The 12,284-nt window shown below is 39.2% G+C and overlaps 1 protein-coding gene across 6 annotated transcripts in view; it reads left to right on the top strand.

Moving 5' to 3' along the window:
- Window positions 1–12,284, top strand: part of Fhit (fragile histidine triad gene) — a 1,611,970-nt gene that overhangs the window by 77,937 nt on the left and 1,521,749 nt on the right. The window lies entirely within an intron of this gene.

The following is a 12,284-nucleotide window of genomic DNA, read 5'->3' as shown; positions in this document are numbered from 1 at the left end:
GAGCTTCCTGGAGAGAGCGGAAATGATGACAGGGACAGTGCCTGGGAGGATTGCCTTTGGCAGTGACCTGGCAGGAGAAGAAGGCCTATTGGGTCCTCCCTTTGAGGAGATCTGCATGTGGAAGGCTGGGCAATGGGCTTTTATTTAAAAGGGAATAGATGAACCACTGAATTGGAGCTTGAAGTTGGCTTTATTTGAAAATGCTTTCAAAAGCTGTTTTGACAAGAATGGGGAGGAGGCAGTGGTATCATTAAATAAGCTGGCAACTTTTGTAACCAGCTTTTTTGGTTTTCACCTCTAGGGAGAGTCAATAAACTTTGATTCTCAGCATTAATGTAATTATTTTGATTTTTTTTCTGGCTCATTCGAGAGAAGGCTGCAAAGCTGCAATATCAGATGGCCGCAAGCAATTCAGAAATCCCGTATCCCCAAGGACACCCGCTGCCTTTCAGAAGTAGCAGGCAAGGGGGTGGAATAAATCATTTCCTCTGATCTTGTTAGTGTGGAGAATAGTGTGGGGAAGTGAGTGCATTGCAGGACTGGTGGTGACAGGCTGCTGTAGGCAGGGTGAGCCGAATAACAACATGCCCCTGCATCTCAAAAAATACTTTTGTGTGTGTATACACACACACACACACACACACACACACACACACACACACACACACACACGCACACACACACACACACACATACATATATATATATATATATATGCGTGCGTGTGTGTGTGTGTGTGTGTGTGTGTGTGTATGGAGGCCAGCAGTTGATGATGTCAAGTATTCTCTGCTGCTGCCGGACACCTTAGTTTTTTGAGGTAGGCAGGGTCTCACTGAATCTAGAGATAGCTGCTGCAGCCAACCTGGGTAGACATGCCCATGTTTTGGGTGCTGGGGACCTGACCTCAGCTCTCCAGGATTGCATAGCAAGAACTTTACCCACTGAGACATCTCCCAGCCCTTGCAATCATCATCTTCATAGCAACACCAATGCTGGCCTTACAGAGTGCTACAAACATTGTTTTCTAGAAATAACTTCAACTTGCTAGTTGAGGCTCTGATATTAGAATTTTAGAATTTCCTATTTAATATAGCTTTTCCTGAGGAGATACTTTAAATTTTATTTATATATCTATATCTAAGATTATATATCTACATAAAAAATCACCCATTAGATCCATCAAAGTCAAAAAGGAAATATTACCCAAATGATTAGCTGTTTAGAAGTTTGGAGACACAGAAACCCATAATTACAACCTTTCTCAAATCAAATGTTCCCTTTCAGTGATCTCATTAATTTAAATGTATTATTTTCTACTTCACAAAATTGTATTTTTCTTATTGTAAAAAGCATATATTATCTGTATTTTACAGCTTCTCACATAATCGCTTACTGCTCACGTGCTTGCCTAGGGTTTCCGTGTATGCTTGGACATGTTAACATTAGACAGTTGTTGATAAGTTCATAGCATGGTAGATTTTAGGTGACATTATTGCTCACATTCTGCTTCTCACTAGGCCAGCTGTTGTCACCAATGGCAGGGACTGCACTGTCTGTCCCACTGGGCATTGGAATGGCTGACTAACTGGTCACCCCAAGACTTCTGTATTTCTAGTCTATTTTCCAGAGTGATGTCATCTGACTTTATAAAATAAAACAGACTTCTTGTCATTCCTTTAGATATGCCTACTGCCCTTCAACATGCAGCTCCAATGTAACTGGTTTCCAGCTCCGCTCAGACTCAACTCCTTTACCATACAAATCTAATGTGCCTTGAGAGTACCCTTTCCTCTGCCTCCTTTATACCTGCTCTCTTACCCTTCTCTTTCAGGGAGTCTCATTGGTTATTCTAGGCAATTTTGCTTCTACTTTTGTGCCATAGACACACACACACACACACACACACACACACACACACACATGTTTTATGTGTAATCTAGGCATGATGAGTGAGGGAAAACATGCAATATTTGTCTTTCTGACACTGAATGTACTTCATATTGATACCTCAGTTGACAAGCTAAATAATTTACTTCCTCTTTATGACTGCAAAGCATTCCATTGCATGGATACATAAACCACACATTTGAAAATCAGTGTGAACTAGCCATGTGCTTTCGCCAGTTACTGCCACGTGTGTGACAGCTGGTTCCCTAGGTGCAGCTCTCTGTTCTCTCTTCCTTTCACACTTTCTTCTAAGATGATGCTCCCTCCGGCCTTTCTTCATCCCCCTGACCTTCCCTTCACTTCGCTGTCTCTACTGGTCTTTAAGTTTCAGGGGAAACAGTCTGTGCTTCAAACTGAATCAAGTGTCTATACTACCAGATTAGTGACCTTATTTTTACTAAAATGTATTTACTACCCCATTTATTATCATAAAATGTTCTTTGTAGGTGGTATCTGCTAGACACATAATTTAAGAAAATTGTATAATAGAATTATAATTTTAAAAAGTTAAGGAAAGTGATTTATTAAGAATTTAAGTACTCTAATGTGAATCCTTAGTTCAACTTTGCTTGAAGATGGAGTGACCAGTCAGATACTTATAACTGCTTGTTATGAACAAAAGTGGGTTTAAGATAAGAACATCAGAAGCTAGTCCATGTACACAATATAAGAAATGGAAGAAGAGGGATAAAGGGCACTGACTAAAGGTGACAAAGAGTAGCATATGTGATAAGGAAAAATGGCAAACTCTTAGAAGATGGGATCTCGTGCTAAAAAGAATCCCATCATTAGAAGTGGACAGTGTTAGAAAGTGTCCCATTCCTGGAAGCTAATTGGACTTACTTACAAAGGGAGCTACAGAATAACTCCCTGTGTTACCATAAGGGCTGAGTGGTATGGAAAAAACACAGAAGAATGCATTTAATCTTGAAATCCTCCCTCAGGTTGAGGCATGCATTTGCTCTCCAGCTCTTCAAAAGCCCTCAGTGGCCCACAGGGAATAGGGGATGGATTGGAGGAAGAAACAGCCGTAAAGAAGTTGTATGGGAGGGGCCTCTCAGGACAGCCTCGGTGTACGATTGATAAACAAGAAGCAAGTCCTGAAAAGTAAGGAACTCTAATCAGTAATTTTTACTGTATAGATTTCTCATCATTGCATTACAGACAGTTAAAAATATATATTTTGAATTATGGATATATAACATATATAATTATATATAACTGGTACACATATATGCTAATATTGTATGCTAAACTTATTTCTGGCCTACATATTTGCATGTGACAGATAGGAATGAAAACTAGTACATTTGAGTTATTGTAGACTGGGTACCAAAAGCCCCATTGTTGTCAGTGAAGTGATTTTCTGAAAGTGAGCAGCTCCTAAAGTGTTGAACAAAACAAAGTACATTATTCCTTCAGCTTACATGCTAGTTACATTTTTTGAGAAATTCAGTGAGAATTTAAAATGTGTAAAAATACTTTGGGCTGTTATGTATAACATGATCACAGTCTTTTTTTTTTTTTTTTTCTTTCATGACTGTCTGGTGGAACATTTGAAAGTCATAGGAGGCAAAGGCTCATTTTTCATTATGTAGGCCTGTCCTGCACATTACACAGCACCCTGCATCCCAGCTGCCCTTCAGAAAATACTAGTTTTATTCCCCATTAGCGAGACAGCCCCTCATCTCTCCCAAATTATAACCTCAAATACAGTGTCACTCTAGTTGAGCCCTATTATGGAGAGAGCCTCTCCCTTTCCCTCCATACATTTAGGATGGTTGTAGAAATTTGTTCTTTGTTTCTAATTTCTGAGAAATTGAAGGTTCCATGGCATTCAGGGGATGTCTGACTCCGCTATTGTATTATGGCTTGAATGTGGGAATGTTAAACATAAGGAGCACCTTTTAAAACATTTATCAAATAACACAAGGTCAGGGAGAACATATCAGGCTGTCTTGCTGCTACTTGGTAATCCATTGAATCAACCAGGGATGGCACATATGTAAGTTCTCAGTTTTCTTAGGATGGGCCTTGGTTATGCACTTGTATCTTGTCTAGGCTACCTTTGTTTTTAATTTCTCACAATTTCTATTAGTGTTTGTTCATTGAACAAAATGATGGGTTTTATAATGACATTTTTGTTCAAGTGGTAATCTATTCTTTGTCCATATTCACTCCCATTAGCCTCTCTAATTCCTTCTTCCCACACCCGAGAGCCTTCTTCCTTTTCTTAAATAGTTCTTTTAATTTCATGAAATATACACATATATACAAACATATACATACATTTTCACATATATGTACATGTTCATGCCCATGTATAGCATAACACTGAGTGTTTGTCCTTCTGGTTATGTCTCATTACACTTGAGATGATGGTATCCATCACTTGATATAATGGTATCCATCACTTGATATAATGGTATCCATCACTTGATATAATGGTATCTATCACTTGATATGATGGTATCCATCACTTGATATGATGGTATCCATCACTTGAGATGATGGTATCCATCACTTGAGATGATGGTATTCATCACTTGAAACGATGGTTCCAAATTCTACTAATTTACTTGCAAATGACATAATTTTGTTCTTCTTTTTTTTCATTGTTTTTGGTCTTGTACTGATAACTGAACCTAGGACCTTACTGTGCAAGGCAAGCATCCCTCTGCTAAACAGCATGTTTGCAGACTCTCCCCACTTTATTATTATTATTTTTTAAAATATCTTTTTATGATTATGTATTTTCCTCAATTACATTTACAATACTATCCCAAAAGTCCCCCATACCCCCCCCCACTTCCCTACCCACCCATTCCCATTTTTTGGCCCTGGCATTCCCCTGTTCTGGGGCATATAAAGTTTGCATGTCCAATGGGCCTCTCTTTCCAGTGATGGCCGACTAGGCCATCTTTTGATACATATGCAGCTAGAGTCAAGAGCTCTGGGGTACTGGTTAGTTCATAATGTTGTTGCACCCACAGGGTTGCAGATCTCTTTAGCTCCTTGGATACATTCTCTAGCTCCTCCATTGGGGGCCCTGTGCTCCATCCAATAGCTGACTGTTAGCATCCACTTATGTGTTTAACACTTATGTGTTAGCCCAGAAACTTAGTATACCCGAGATATAAGATACAAATTGCATAACACATGAAACTGAAGAAGAAGGAAGACCAAAGTGTGGACACTTTGCCCCTTCTTAGAATTGGAAACAATCACCCATGGAAGGAGTTACAGAGACAAAGTTTGGAGCTGAGACAAAAGGATGGACCATATAGAGACTGCCATATCCAGGGATCCATCCCGTAATTAGCCTCCAAACGATGACAACATTGTATACACTAGCAAGCCTTGGCTGAAAGGACCCTGATATAGCTGTCTCTTGTGAGACTAGGCCGGGGCCTAGCTACACTTCCTGGTACCATTTATGTACCGTACCAGTGGCAGGAATTATATGCAGTGGCAACACAATCCAGATGCATGCACATATCTGTGTCATCACTCTTGTATTCTGCATACGTTACTATATATAATTGATGTCTTTAAACCATCAGAAATGTAGTGCAAAAGAGGCTACATTTCCATTAAAAAGTACCATGTGTTCATTTAAAAATTAACACAAATGAGGGGCAATAATTATGTCTTACTACATACATTTTTGGTTAGTTTTCTTCATTTTTGCTCGTGAATAAGCTTTGAATATTTTTTAAAATTTTATTTATTTTTTAATTACGTATTACATTTCAAATGCTATCCCAAAAGTTCCCTATACCCTACCCCCACACTCCCCTACCCAACCACTCCCACTTCTTGGCCATGGTATTCCCTTGTACTGAGGCATATAAAGTCTGAAAGACCAAGGGGCCTCTCTTCCCAATGATGGCCAACTAGGCCATCTTCTGCTACATATGCAGTTAGAGACATGAGCTCTGGGCTACTGGTTAGTTCATATTGTTGTTCTACCAATAGGGTTGCAGACCCCTTTAGCTCCTTGGGTACTTTCTCTAGCTCCTCCATTGGGGGCCCTGTGTTCCATCCAATAGCTGACTGTGAGCATCCACTTCTGTGTTCGTTAGGCCCCGGCATAGTCTCACTAGAGACAGCTATATCAGGGTCCTATCAGCAAAATCTTGCTGGCTTATGCAATGGTGTCAGCCTTTGGAGGCTGATTATGGGATGGATCCCTGGGTGTGGCAGTCTCTAGGTGGTCCATCCTTTCGTCTCAGCTCCAAACTTTGTCTCTGTAACTCCTTCCATGGGTGTTTTGTTCCCAATTCTTAGAAGGGGCAAAGTGATCAAACTTTGGTCTTTGCTCTTCTTGAGTTTCATGTGTTTTGCAACTTGTATCTTGGGATTCTAAGTTTCTGGGCTAATATCCACTTATCAGTGAGTGCAAATCATGTGAGTTCTTTTGTGATTGCGTTACCTCACTCGATAATACACTCCAGGTCTATCCATTTGCCAGGGAATTTCATAAATTCATTATTTTTAATAGCTGCGTAGTACTCCATTGTGTAAATGTACCACATTTTCTGTATCCATTCCCCTGTTCAGGGGCATCTGAGTTCTTCCCAGCTTCTGGCTGTTATAAATAAGGCTGCTATGAACATAGTGGAGCGTGTGTCCTCCTTACCCGTTGGGACATCTTCTGGTTATATGCCCAGGAGAGGTACTGCAGGATCCACCGGTAGTACATTGTCCAATTTTCTGAGGAATCGCCAGACTGATTTCCAGAGTGGTTGTACAACCTTGCAATCCCACCAGCAATGGAGGAATGTTCCTCTTTCTCCACATCCTCACCAGCATCTGCTATCACCTGAATTTTTGATTATAGCCATTCTGACTGGTGTGAGGTGGAATCTCAGGGTTGTTTTGATTTGCATTTCCCTGATGATTAAGGATGTTGAACATTTTTTCAGGTGCTTCTCAGCCATTCAGTATTCCTCAGATGAGAATTCTTTGTTTAGCTCAGTACCCCATTTTTAATGGAGTTATTTGATTTTCTGGAGTCCAGCTTCTAGAGTTCTTTATATATATTGGATATTAGTCCCCTATCTGATTTAGGATAGGTTAAGATCCTTTCCCAATATGTTGGTGGCCTTTTTGTCTTATTGACGGTATCTTTTCTCTTACAGAAGCTTTGCAATTTTATGAGGTCCATTTTGTCGATTCTCAATCTTACAGCACAAGCCATTGCTGTTCTATTCAGGAATTTTTCCCCTGTGCCCATATCTTTGAGGCTTTCCCCCACTTTCTCCTCTATAAGTTTCAGTGTCTCTGGTTTTATGTGGAGTTCCTTAATCCACTTAGATTTGACCTTAGTACAAGGAGATAAGAATGGATCAATTCACATTCTTCTACAAGATAACTGCCAGTTGTGCCAGTATCATTTGTTGAAAATGCTGTCTTTTTTTTCCACTGGATGGTTTTAGCTCCCTTGTCAAAGATCAAGTGACGATAGGTGTGTGGGTTTATTTCTGGGTCTTCAATTCTATTCCATTGGTCTACTTGTCTGTTGCTATGCCAGTACCATGCAGTTTTTATTACAATTGCTCTGTAGTACAGCTTTAGGTCAGGCATGGTGATTCCACCAGAGGTTCTTTTGTCATTGAGAAGAGTTTTTGCTATCTTAGGTTTTTTGTTATTCCACATGAATTTGCAAATTTCCCTTTCTAATTTGTTGAAGAATTGAGTTGGAATTTTGATGGGGATTGCATTGAATCTGTAGATTGCTTTTGGCAAGATAGCCATTTTTACTATATTGATCCTGTCAATCCATGAGCATGGGAGATCTTTCCATCTTCTGAGATCTTCTTTGATCCCTTTCTTCAGAGACTTGAAGTTCTTATCATACAGATCGTTCACTTCATTAGTTAGAGTCACACCAAGGCATTTTATATTATTTGTGACTATAGTGAAGGGTGTTGTTTCCCTAATTTCTTTCTCAGCCTGTTTATCCTTTGTGTAGAGAAAGGCCATTGACTTGTTTGAATTAATTTTATATCCAGCTACTTCACTGAAGCTGTTTATAAGGTTTAGGAGTACTCTGGTGGAATTTTTAGTGTCACTTATATATACTATCATATCATCCACAAATAGTGATATTTTGACTTCTTCCTTTCCAATTTGTATCCTCTTGATCTCCTTTTGTTGTCAAATTACTGTAGGTAGGACTTCAAGTACTATATTGAATAGGTATGGAGAAAGTGGTCAGCCTTGTCTAGTCCCTGATTTTAGTGGGATTGCTTCAAGCTTCTCACCATTTACTTTGATGTTGGCTACTGGTTTGCTGTAGATTGCTTATATCTTGTCTAGGTATGGGCCTTGAATTCCTGATCTTTCCAAGACTTTTATCATGAAGGGGTGTTGGATTTTGTCAAATGCTTTCTCCGCATCTAACAAGATGATCATGTGGTTTTTGTCTTTGAGTTTGTTTATATAGTGGATTACGTTGATGGATTTCCATATATTAAACCATCCCTGCACCCCTGGAATAAAACCTACTTGGTCAGGATGGATGATTGTTTTGATGTGTTCTTGGATTTGGTTAGCAAGAATTTTATTGAATATTTTTGCATAGATAGATATTCATAAGGGAAATTGATCTGAATTTCTCTATCTTTGTTGGGTCTTTCTGTGGATTAGGTATCAGAGTAATTGTGGCTTCATAGAATGAATTGAGTACAGTACCTTCTGTTTCTATTTTGAGGAATAATTTGAGGAGAATTGGAATTAGGTCTTTTTTGAAGGTCTGATAGAACTTTGCACTAAACCCATCTAGTCATGGACCTTTTTTTTTTTTTTTTTTTTTCCCCTTGGTTGAGAGACTATTAATGACTGCTTCTATATCTTTAGGTGATGTGAGACTGTTTAGATCATTAATCTGATCCTGTTTTAAGTTTGGTACCCTGTATCTGTTTAAAACATTGTCCACTATATCCAGGTTTTCCAGTTTTGTTGAGTATAGCCTTTTGTAGTAAGGTCTGAAGGTGTTTTGGATTTCCTCAGGTTCTGTTGTTATGTCTCCCTTTTCATTTCTGATTTTGTTAATTAGGGTGCTGTCCCTGTGCCTTCGAGTGAGTCTGGCTAAGGGTTTATCTATCTTGTTGATTTTCTCAAAGAACCAGCTCCTCATTTGGTTGATTCTTTGAATAGTTCTTCTTGTTTCCACTTGGTTGATTTCGCCCCTGAGTTTGATTATTTCCTGACATCTACTCCTTGTATGTGAATTTGCTTCCTTTTGTTCTAGAGCTTTTAGGTGTGTTGTCAAGCTGCTAGTGCATGCTTTCTCTAGTTTCTTTTTGGAGGCACTCAGAGCTATGAGCTTTCCTCTTAGAAATGCTTTCATTGTGTCCCATAAGTTTGGGTATGTTGTGGCTTCATTTTCATTGAACTCTAAAAAGTCTTTAATTTCTTTCTTTATTCCTTCCATGACCAAGGTATAATTGAGGAGAGTGTTGCTCAGTTTCCACGTGAATGTTGGCTTTTTATAATTTATGTTGTTATTGAAGATCAGCCTTAGTTCATGGTGATCTGTTGGATGCATGGGACAATTTCAATATTTTTGTATCTGTTGAGGCCTGTTTTGTGACCAATTATATGGTCAGTTTTTGAGAAGGTACCATGAGGCGCTGAGAAGAAGGTATATCCTTTTGTTTTAGGATAAAATGTTCTGTAGATATCTGTTAAATCTATTTGTTTCATAAGTTCTGTTAGTTTCCCTGAGTCTCTGTTTATTTTCTTTTCTAGGATCTGTCCATTGGTGAGAGTGGGGTGTTATAGTCTCCCACTATTATTGTGTGTGATGCAATGTGTGCTTTGGGCTTTACTATGGTTTCCTTAATGAATGTGACTGCCCTTGCATTTGGAGCATAGATATTCAGAATTGAGAGTTCCACTTGGAAGATTTTACCTGTGATATGTATGAAGTGCCCCTTCTTGTCTTTTTTGATAACTTTAGGTTGAAAGTCGAATTTATTCAATATTAGAATGGCTACTCTAGCTTGTTTCTTCAAACCATTTGCTTGGAAAATTGTTTTCAAGTCTTTCTGAGGTAGTGTCTGTCTTTTTCTCTGAGATGGGTTTCTTGTAAGCAGCATAATGTTGGGTTCTGTTTGTGTAGCCAGTATGTTAGTCTATGTTTTTTTATTGGGGAATTGAGTCTGTTGATATTAAGAGATATTAAGGAAAAGTAATTGTTGCTTCCTGAGTTGGCATTCTGTTCTTCTGGCTGTCTTCTTTTAGGTTTGTTTAAGGATAACTTTCTTGCTTTTTCTAGGACGTAGTTTCTGTCCTTGTATTTTTTTTTTTTTTAATTCTTTGAAGAGCTGGATTTGTGGAAAGATATTGAGTGAATTTCGTTTTGTCATGGAATACTTTGGTTTCTCCATCTATGGTAATTGAGAGTTTTGCTAGGTACAGTAGCCTGGGCTGGCATTTGTGTTCACTTAGTGTCTATATTACATCTGTCCAGGATCTTCTGGCTTTCATAGTCTCTGGTGAGAAGTCTGGAGTAATTTTAATAGTCCTGCCTTTATATATTACTTGACCTTTTTCCCTTGCTGTTTTTAATATTTTGTCTTTATTTAGTGCATTTGTTGTTTTGATTATTATGTGTCGGGAGTAATTTCTTTTCTGGTCCAGTCTATTTGGAGTCTTGTAGGCTTCTTGTATGTTCATGGGCAACTCTTCCTTTAGGTATGGAAAGTTTACTTCTATAATTTTGTTGAAGATATTTGCTGGCCATTTAAGTTGAAAATCTTCCTTCTCATCTGCTCCTATTATCCATAGGTTTGGTCTTCTCATTGTGTCCTGGATTTCCTGAATGTTTTGAGTTAGGATCTTTTTGCATTTTTAATTTTCTTTGATTGTTGTGTCCATGGTCCCTATGGAATATTCTGTACCTGAGATTCTCTCTTCCATCTCTTGTATTTTGTTGCTGATGCTCACATCTATTTGTGTTTCCTTTTAAAGGCTTCTAGCTGTTTACCTGTGTCTTCCTGTATTTCCTTGTTAATGTCCTCCATCATCATTATAAGAAGTGACTTTAGATCCATGTCTTGCTTTTCTGGTGTGATGGTGTCTCCAGGACTTGTTATGGTGGGAGAGTTTGGTTCTGATGATGCTAAGTATCCTTGGTTTCTGTTGCTTCTTTCTTATGCTTGCCTCCTGCCATCTGATTATCTCAAGTATTTGTTGTCCTCAATATATCTGATTGGAGCCTGTCCTTCCTATAATCCCAGTTGATTCAAAACTCCTCAGAGTCCATCATTCTCTGTGATTCTTTGCTTGTGGGCTCCTGTGAACCTGAGATTCTGGGTTTGTCAGAGTTCTTAGCAGTCAAGTTCCTCTGAGACCTTAAAATACTGGTTTGACCAAGCTCCTTTTATCCTGGGATCCTGTTGTCAATGATCCTGGGCGTGTTACAGTGCCTGGAAGTGTAGTCTCCTTTGAGGAGCATGGAGCTGTCTGGTCAGTGGTCCTAAGATCTCATGGAGAGTCCTCTAGGGACCATGGTGGTGTCCACCAACTCTGCGCACAAGGTGACCAGGTACTGGTGCCAACAAGAAGGGACTTGCAACCCTGGTCAGGCCGGTTTTCTGCTTCCCTAATGCTGTCTCAGGTCCCGTGCAATTGGATTGGAACAGAAGTTGTGTTCCACTCAGCAGAGGTCCTAAGAGCACATGGAGAGTCCTCAAGGGACCTTGGGGGTGTCTGCCGACTCCACGCCCAAGGTGACCTGGTGCCTGGCGCCTACCAGAAGGGTGGTTTTGAATAGTTTTAATTTTACTTGTTTACTTTCCCTCTTATATTTTGTAAGAGCATGTTTAGTATTTATACATCACTGAACTTTAAATCTGGAAAGAATTCTGACTACAGAAAAGAAATTTTGGAGGAGTTTCTTTTGTTCACACATGAAGTTGTATTGATGAGGACCTTCACATTAAAAACTTATCACAAGCCAGTTGTGGTGATGCAATCTTCTAAACCCAGCCCTAGGGATGCAGAGGCAAGCTATTCTCTGTGAGTTCAAGGCCAGTCTGGCTTACATAGCAAGTTTTATTTCATCTAATTCTCCATACTGAGGCCATCTCAAAAGCAAAACAAAAACAAACTCAAAATAGCAACAAGAGAACATTTTCAGGAGGGCTGGTGAGATGGCTCATCAGGGCATTTTGTTGCCATGCCTGAACTGTGTCTGAGACTTATAAGGTAGAAGCATAGAACTGACCCCCAAGTCATCTCTTGCTCTCACCACACCCTGATAAAATAGTAAATAAATGTAATTTAAGAATTAAAAATTAATGTAAATCTGATAGGCAAAGACA

This window comes from Mus musculus, chromosome 14 (assembly GCF_000001635.26).
Source record: "Mus musculus strain C57BL/6J chromosome 14, GRCm38.p6 C57BL/6J".
NCBI classification, from domain to species: domain Eukaryota; kingdom Metazoa; phylum Chordata; class Mammalia; order Rodentia; family Muridae; genus Mus; species Mus musculus.
This window is presented reverse-complemented; position numbering and strand designations above follow the sequence as displayed.